This window comes from Odocoileus virginianus, chromosome 6 (assembly GCF_023699985.2).
Source record: "Odocoileus virginianus isolate 20LAN1187 ecotype Illinois chromosome 6, Ovbor_1.2, whole genome shotgun sequence".
NCBI classification, from domain to species: domain Eukaryota; kingdom Metazoa; phylum Chordata; class Mammalia; order Artiodactyla; family Cervidae; genus Odocoileus; species Odocoileus virginianus.
In genome coordinates this window covers 6913721-6920709 of record NC_069679.1, presented here as the reverse complement: position 1 = coordinate 6920709, position 6989 = coordinate 6913721, and the positions used below count along the sequence as shown (strand labels likewise).

Here is a 6989-nt window from a genome sequence, read left to right as displayed (position 1 = left end):
GGCTTCCCTCGTCCTTCACCATCTTCCAGTCTTCGAGCTAAATGACCTTAAGAACCATGCCCTGAAGTGAGATTGGACTCCTCTGTATTACAGCCACCACTGACTGCATGCCGACTATATGCCAGGCCATTTCGTATAGTACCGAATCCTGTCAACAACCCCAGTGGATAAGAGATACTCTCCCATTTTACAGATGAGGAAAACTGAGCTTGGCAAGGTCCAGGATCACAGAGCCAGGAATACTGGTTTGGCCTAAACTTCAGATTCAGGCAGAACGTGAGTAAAAGGCAACTGACCAGGAGACCTTGGTTCTTCTCGGCATTTTGTTACCAACTCAGCTCTTGGGCAAGTCCCTTTCTTTCTCTGGGCCTCAGTCTACTGGATTACAATGGAGAGGACAGCTCTTGCTTCCCCTGGGGCAGTTCAGGGGCTCTGCAAAGAGCCAGGCATGAGGCTGGGCCTGCAGGAACCCTTCCTCTGCGGGAAACTGCAGGTTATGGCACCCTGCTTTTCTTCCCTAGGAGAAAACACTGACTCATGGAAATTGAGTATCTGCACCCCCCCACCCCCCCAACCCATGTAGGCCTCTCCTGAAAGTCAGTGGTCCATTTCCTTCTGGTGCATGGGCAATACTGTCAGTCCAATGGAGCCCTCAGCTTCCATTCTTTGTTGCCTATCCCCAACTTCTGCCCAGTTCGTCTTCACCCCACTCCCAAGCTCACAGGACCCCTCTCCTCCCCCATCCAATCTTGTTGAAGAAAAAGCCACTCCATCAGTCTGTTACAGTTGCGTATGAATGAGGTCAAGTTAGTAGCATGTTCTTCCCAAAATATGCCTGTTATCAGCCTGGGATTCTGGCAGTTACTAATTTGGGGTAATACGTCCCTCCCTCTCTCCAGGCAGGAAGGCTGGTCCTGCCCAGTGCATCTGGAGTTCCATATTTTTATATTTTTATTGGTTTTTCCCCCTGCCCTCTCCACATCCTGAGCTGGGGGAGAGGGTTTATAGGAGCCCACTAATTAATGGAGAACAGAAGTCTTGTTTCATAAATAAAAGTGTGTAGATACACTGTAGCAATAGAAATCCAGCAAGTTCCCTGTAGAGTGTTCAAAACTCAACTCCCCCACCCCACCCACCCCCATCCCCCCAGCCAGCGAGGGTCTGGGCAGGTGAGCCCCCAGGGGCTTTTCCATGGAAGACCTTGGTGGGGGCAGGGGTCTGGCTGTTCCTCAGGAGAAGGGAGTTTCCTTGGGTTCTAAACTGAGCTCTTTTGCAGCCTGGCCTTCAGCTCATGGTGTGCCCATTCCTGCCCCAGCTGTACCAGCCCTTCCCAACTCTGAGTCTCTCTGCTGGGTCTCTGGGCAGAGGGGAGAAAAGAGTTAATGCAGGCTGTCCCCTGAGCCAGGGTTAGTGGACGTGGTTTTCAGTGTGGTCAGATGGGGTGGTAAGACCTTGGGCAAGCCCGCTGTTGCTCTCTGGACTTTCCTCTGTCTGAAGACTGGAAGGTACAGCTGAAATGAGCCCTGAGGTCTCCCACTCTGAAGTCCCGCACTACAGTTTATAAAGGAAGCTGGTCTGGAAGCTGGAGGAAGATCCCAGAGCTCACTTGTAGGTGGCTGCAGGCTTCATCCTCAAATCTCTTCCTATGCGGGCAGCTCTTCCTCCTCCTGATGACACGCAACAACCTCTACTATGATACCAGTTTCAGGTGTAGGGATGGAGGCTCGGTGTTTGACCTGCCAGCCAGACCCCATGAAGAAAGCCAGGCAGAAGGGACCTGCCCCTTCTGCAAATGTGGAAACTGAGGTCTAGAGAAATCCAGCAGCTGTTACAGTCCCAGGCCTTGCTCAACCAGGTAACAACCCCTGTGAAGCAGAGAGTGAGGCCCAAGTGACCGTGGAGACTTGCTTCCCTACTGTTTCTCTGCAACCAGAAGCCAAGGGGAGGCAGTGTGGTTGCTCTCACTCCCAAGGGGAGCAGTCCCATTAAAACCGCGCCTGGAGGAACACCTACCTCCCGGTCCCCTGAGAGCGCAGTGGTCTCTGTGGAGCCATCTGGTGGCCAGGCCTCATCACTGCAGAAGCTACGGAGCCTGGGCGGCGAAGGGCCTTCTGGTCAGATTTCCCGGTTTCCAGAGACAATCTGCAAGAGAGGTTTAAGCCTGGATCATAAGGTGACCGGAAGAATTCAGAGAAGCTGGTTTGACTGCTGGAGCAGCTTCCACTCCACAGGAAGCGTTTCTTCCAAGAACCTGGAGAGCTGGGCTGCGTGCAGAAGCAGCTTGCATTCTTTCCCCACCCAGCACCGCAGAGACACCAGTGCCCATATCACAAAGGGAGACAAGCCTAGGAACCCAACCCTTGATCACAATCATGCAGCAAATAAGTATGAGGACAGGCCCCAGGATTAGTTCAGTGCTTACTGTGTACATCAAAGCCTGGCCTGCGGTGTGACCTTGGACAAATTATATACCGTCTCTGAGCCTGTTTCACGTGTGCAGGTCAAATGACATAATAGATGCAAGCCGCTTTGCACAAAATAATGAGCTGCGCCTATCTTTACTGTTCTGATAGATATTTCCACCGTTATTTCTCCTCACCCTCTCCTTGGAAAGGGGTCCTTGTAGCCCCACTTCACAGGGGACACGAGACCTGAACATCTTGCCCTGGAATACATTAGTAAGTGGTTGATCAGAATTCCAAACAATGGCTGTTTCAGGAAATGCACAGTGAAGTCATACGGGGCACAGAGATGTGATGCTAGAAGCCTATTTTTACTATCTTTATATAATTTTTAAAGGTTATGCTCCATTTTCAAAATGCTGGCTATATTTGCCATGTTGTGCAATCTATCCTTGAGCCTGTCTTACACACAATATAGTTTGTACCTCCTATTCCCCCACCCTATATTGTGCCCCCAACCACTGATAACCATTGGTTTGTTCTCCATATCTGTGAGTCTGCTTTTTTGTTATATTCATTCGTTGTATTTTTCAGATTTCACATATCATATCATACAGTATTTCTCTTTCTCTGTCTGACTTATTTCACTTAGCATATTACCTTCTAGGTCCATCCATGTTACTGCAATATAAAACTTTCATTCTTTTTATGGCTGAGTAGTATTTCATTGGATGTATGTACCACATCTTTTTTATTTTCACATCTTTTTTATCCATTACTCTGTTGATGGACACTTAGATTGCTTCCATACCTTGGCTGTTGTAAATAATGCTGCTATGAACATTGGCCCCGTGGATAAGGACACAGCAACCCACTCCAGTGTTCTTGCCTGGAGAATCCCATGGACTAAGGAGCCTACTGGGCTACCGGTCTATAGGGTCGCAAAGAGTTGGACACGACTGAAGAGGCTTAGAATGAACAAAAAAATGAATACTGGAGTACATGTATCTTTTCAAATGAGTGCTTTTGTTTTCATCAGATATATATCCAAGAGTGAAATTGCTGGGTCATATAGTAGTTCTATTCTTGTTTCTTTGAGAAACCTTATACTGTTTTCCATAATTGGAAGCCTATTTTTAGATGGTTCCAAAAAAGAAAATATAGGAGAAAAAGAATGATGAAGCAAAATGGGACAGAATATAAACAATTGATGAATCTGGCTACAAGTTATACAGGAGTTCTCTGTTCTATTTTTTTGCAACTTTTTCATGAATTTGAAATTATAATCCCCCAAAAGGTTTTAAAGGCCAGTTATTTCAAAATTCCACCTAGACTCATCTACCACCCTCCTGGGAAGCAGATGAAAGTTCCAGCCTCTCAGCGTTCCTTGCTTCTGACTGGTGGCCCCATGCCCAAGGCCTCGGAGGGGATATGACTGCTGGTGACACCCCCTGCAATCCCTCCATAGGAAGTCAGAGGTGCCCCTGCCCAATGGCCAGCGTCACCCCAGTCCCCCAAGCCTTCTCAGGGCCTCTCCTCGGCCTCTGTGTTTCCCAGCCCCCCCACCTCGCTCCCGCCCAGGTCCCAGTCAGGCTATGGTGCGAGGTCGAGGTGGGGTTTATTTATAAGTTCCCGCTGATTATGAATCACTGGAGGAACTGCCTGCAGACTGGAGACAAAAGTCTGGGGCCGCCTGGCCAGGAGGAAACACTCTTTACATTTGACTTTCCCTTTGGCACAGGCCACTCCGCGCCTGGCCTGGCCAGGATCTGCCAGCCCCTTCTGTTCTCAGAGGCAGAAGCGCATTTGCCGCCAAGTCTTGTCGGCCCGTCCGCCTTGCTGTGTAAACAGGACCTGGGGCTGGCGGCCCGGCCCCGCACTGGAAATGAGCCTGCCTTCCGCAGCCCGGCCACTTCCTCCTCACATCCGGAGACTTCTCAGAGTTCAGATGAGGGCCAGTGGGCAGGAGTGAGGAGAAGTTAGGGTTTTGCTCTGCTGGGGTCTTCATCAGCCCTGATGGAGGACCAGTGGACAAAGGGAGGAGCAGAGGACTCTTAGGCTGCCATCAAAGCCCAATATAAATGACCCTTCCTCTGGGAAACCACCTCACTCAGGGTCTGCAACCCCCGCCCCATCATAGTTTATAGTTTTGTTACCTTCAATTAACACATATTCAGCACCTACTATGGGGCTTCCCAGGTGGCTCAGTGGGTAAAGAATCCACTAGCAATGCAGGAGAGGCAAAAGATACAGTTTCTATCCCTGGGTTGGGAAAGCGTGGCAACTTCTTCCAGTGCTCTTGCCTGGAGAATCCCATGGACAGAGGAGCCTGGTGGACTACAGTCCACAGGATCGCAAACAGTCAGACAGAGCTGCAGTGACTGAGCCTGCACACACATGTACCAGGCTCTGTGCAAAGTGCCTGTTAGGGTTACATGGAGATATCCTATCCATATCATCATTACTTCTTTTGATTCTTAAGGGCAGACAGAGTTAATGTCTGCTTCATGATCCCCCCTTATCCTACAAAGTGACTTGCATGGTTCCTGAACACAGCAGAAGCTCAAAAATTTTCATTTCATTGACCTAGATTAAACTGGGGCAGGCAAGCTAGAAGGAGCCCAAGTTCCAACCCACTCCCCTTTTGGGTCCTCTGTCCCCATCCTGCCTTAGCATTCTTGCCCTGGGAGCCATACTCCTTGGAGAAACTGGTTTCTCTTTATGAATATCTGAACCAGGTTTTATATCTGAGTAACTTATAATGTAAGGGATTTGATTTCAGAAGGTGCTAGAAGCCCTCTTCCAAACCTCACTCAGAAACATCTTCCCCGCTCCTCTGAGATGTCACCAACTTTGGGGCATTCTCTCAGTTAGGCACACCTTCTCCACCTCCAGGACTTCCCTGGTGGCTCAGATGGTAAAGCATCTGCCTGCAATGCGGGAGACCTGGGTTCAATGCCTGGGTTGGGAAGATCTCCTGGCGAAGGAAATGGCAACCCATTCCAGTACTCTTGCCTGGAAAATCCCATAGACGGAGAAGCCTGGTAGGCTACAGTCCACGGGGTTGCAAAGAGTCAGACACGACTGAGCGACTTCACTTTCACTTTCTCCACCTCCAGGTGAAAGAAGGGAGTTCCCTCTGGATGGTTGACCTTATATTATCCCCATTTTACAGATGAGCAAACTGCAGCTCAGAGAAGCAGCTCAGGGCTGGTACAAAGGAGAGACAGGTTTTGAATTTTTGTTTTGTTTGGCTAGGTGGCATGTGGGATCTTAGTTCCCCAATCAGGGATCAAACTCGTGCCCCCTCCATGGGAAGCATGGAGTCTTAACCACTGGACCACCAGGGAATTCCCTAGAGATGGGTTTTAAGCTCAGCTATCTGCAGCTAACGCCTAGGATTCTTCACAAGGAATCGAATTGCCTCCCCTTTATCTGATGCCATCTTTCAGCAGAAGAAAAAGGGAAGGGATAAGTCCCCAGAGAGAGGGAAGAATGGAAGTCAACTTTAGAAGCTTGCTGTGCCAGCCATTCCAGGTTATGCCCACTGCAATCTTCCAGTTACAACATTCATTAATAAACCTGTTCAACAGATGGCAAAACTGAGGCTTGGAGAGGCATGATGGGCCCAAGGTCATCAAGCTAATGGTGGCAGCCAAGACCCTCTTCAGGCCCCCAGCACCTGTAGACAGCCCCAGGTTGGTGAGTTCCACAGAGAAGCCAGGTTATCAGCCCAAGCGAGGCTGTGAGAACTGCAGGCAGTTTTTAGGGTTTTAGGGTAGATGGGATGAAGGCCTTTCTGGATGGTGCAGGAGAGGGACAAACATCTGCAGGGTTTTTTTTTCTGGTGGCTTCTATTTCACCTGCCTCAAGGCTTTTGCAAGAGCTCTGCACAGCTGTAAAAAGAAAGACTTTCTCCTTTTCTCTGTTGAGGACCTTCCCCCTCCCTTGCCTGGCTCTAGAAGCATCCACAGAGGAGTCAGGGTTACTAGTAGAGACTAATATCCCACTTGCCTACTAACTCGGGGCCTCAAGTAAACCTGCCCAAGTGTCAGTTTCCTCACTTACTCATCTGTAAAATGGGGATAATATTAACAATTCAGAGCCTCTGGGAAATGACTGAAGACATGAGATATCTTCATGAAGTGAAACGGGAGCAGGAAAGGTCATTATGGTGGCTTGTATTGGTCTCAGTATTTCATATGGAACGGTCCTTCCTCACCCTCCAAGAACCTCAAATTCCCAAGGGAGGACGGGAGGGGACAGAGCCACAGTGTCCTGTTGTTCATCTGTACCTTCTCCTCTCATTCCTCCTCATCTGTCCCAGCCCATACATCGAGCAAACTGGGATGTTCTGGATGTCATTAGTCAATTCTGGCTGATGACTCAGAGCGACTAGACCTGGAGGCAGAGGAAGGAGTTGGGCCTTTTCCAAGTCCTCTGTGGCCAGAGAGCTCTGGGGGTGAAACCCCTAAATGATAAAGTCTCCTAAAGCCACTCGCCTCGGCCAGTGAACAAGTGTTGCTTTGTTTTGTTTTTTTCACATTCACTGTCCCAATTAGACTTCACAGCAATCCCACTTATTAA

General features: G+C 49.3%; 1 long non-coding RNA gene across 1 annotated transcript in view; it reads right to left on the bottom strand.

Moving 5' to 3' along the window:
- Positions 1-2022: 2022 nt before the first annotated feature.
- The window catches only part of LOC110151139 (uncharacterized), a 43089-nt gene continuing 38122 nt past the window's right edge, over positions 2023-6989 (bottom strand). Inside the window, exon 5 of the long non-coding RNA XR_011488066.1 lies at positions 2023-2142. This is a non-coding gene — a long non-coding RNA (uncharacterized lncRNA). The remainder of the gene's footprint in view (positions 2143-6989) is intronic.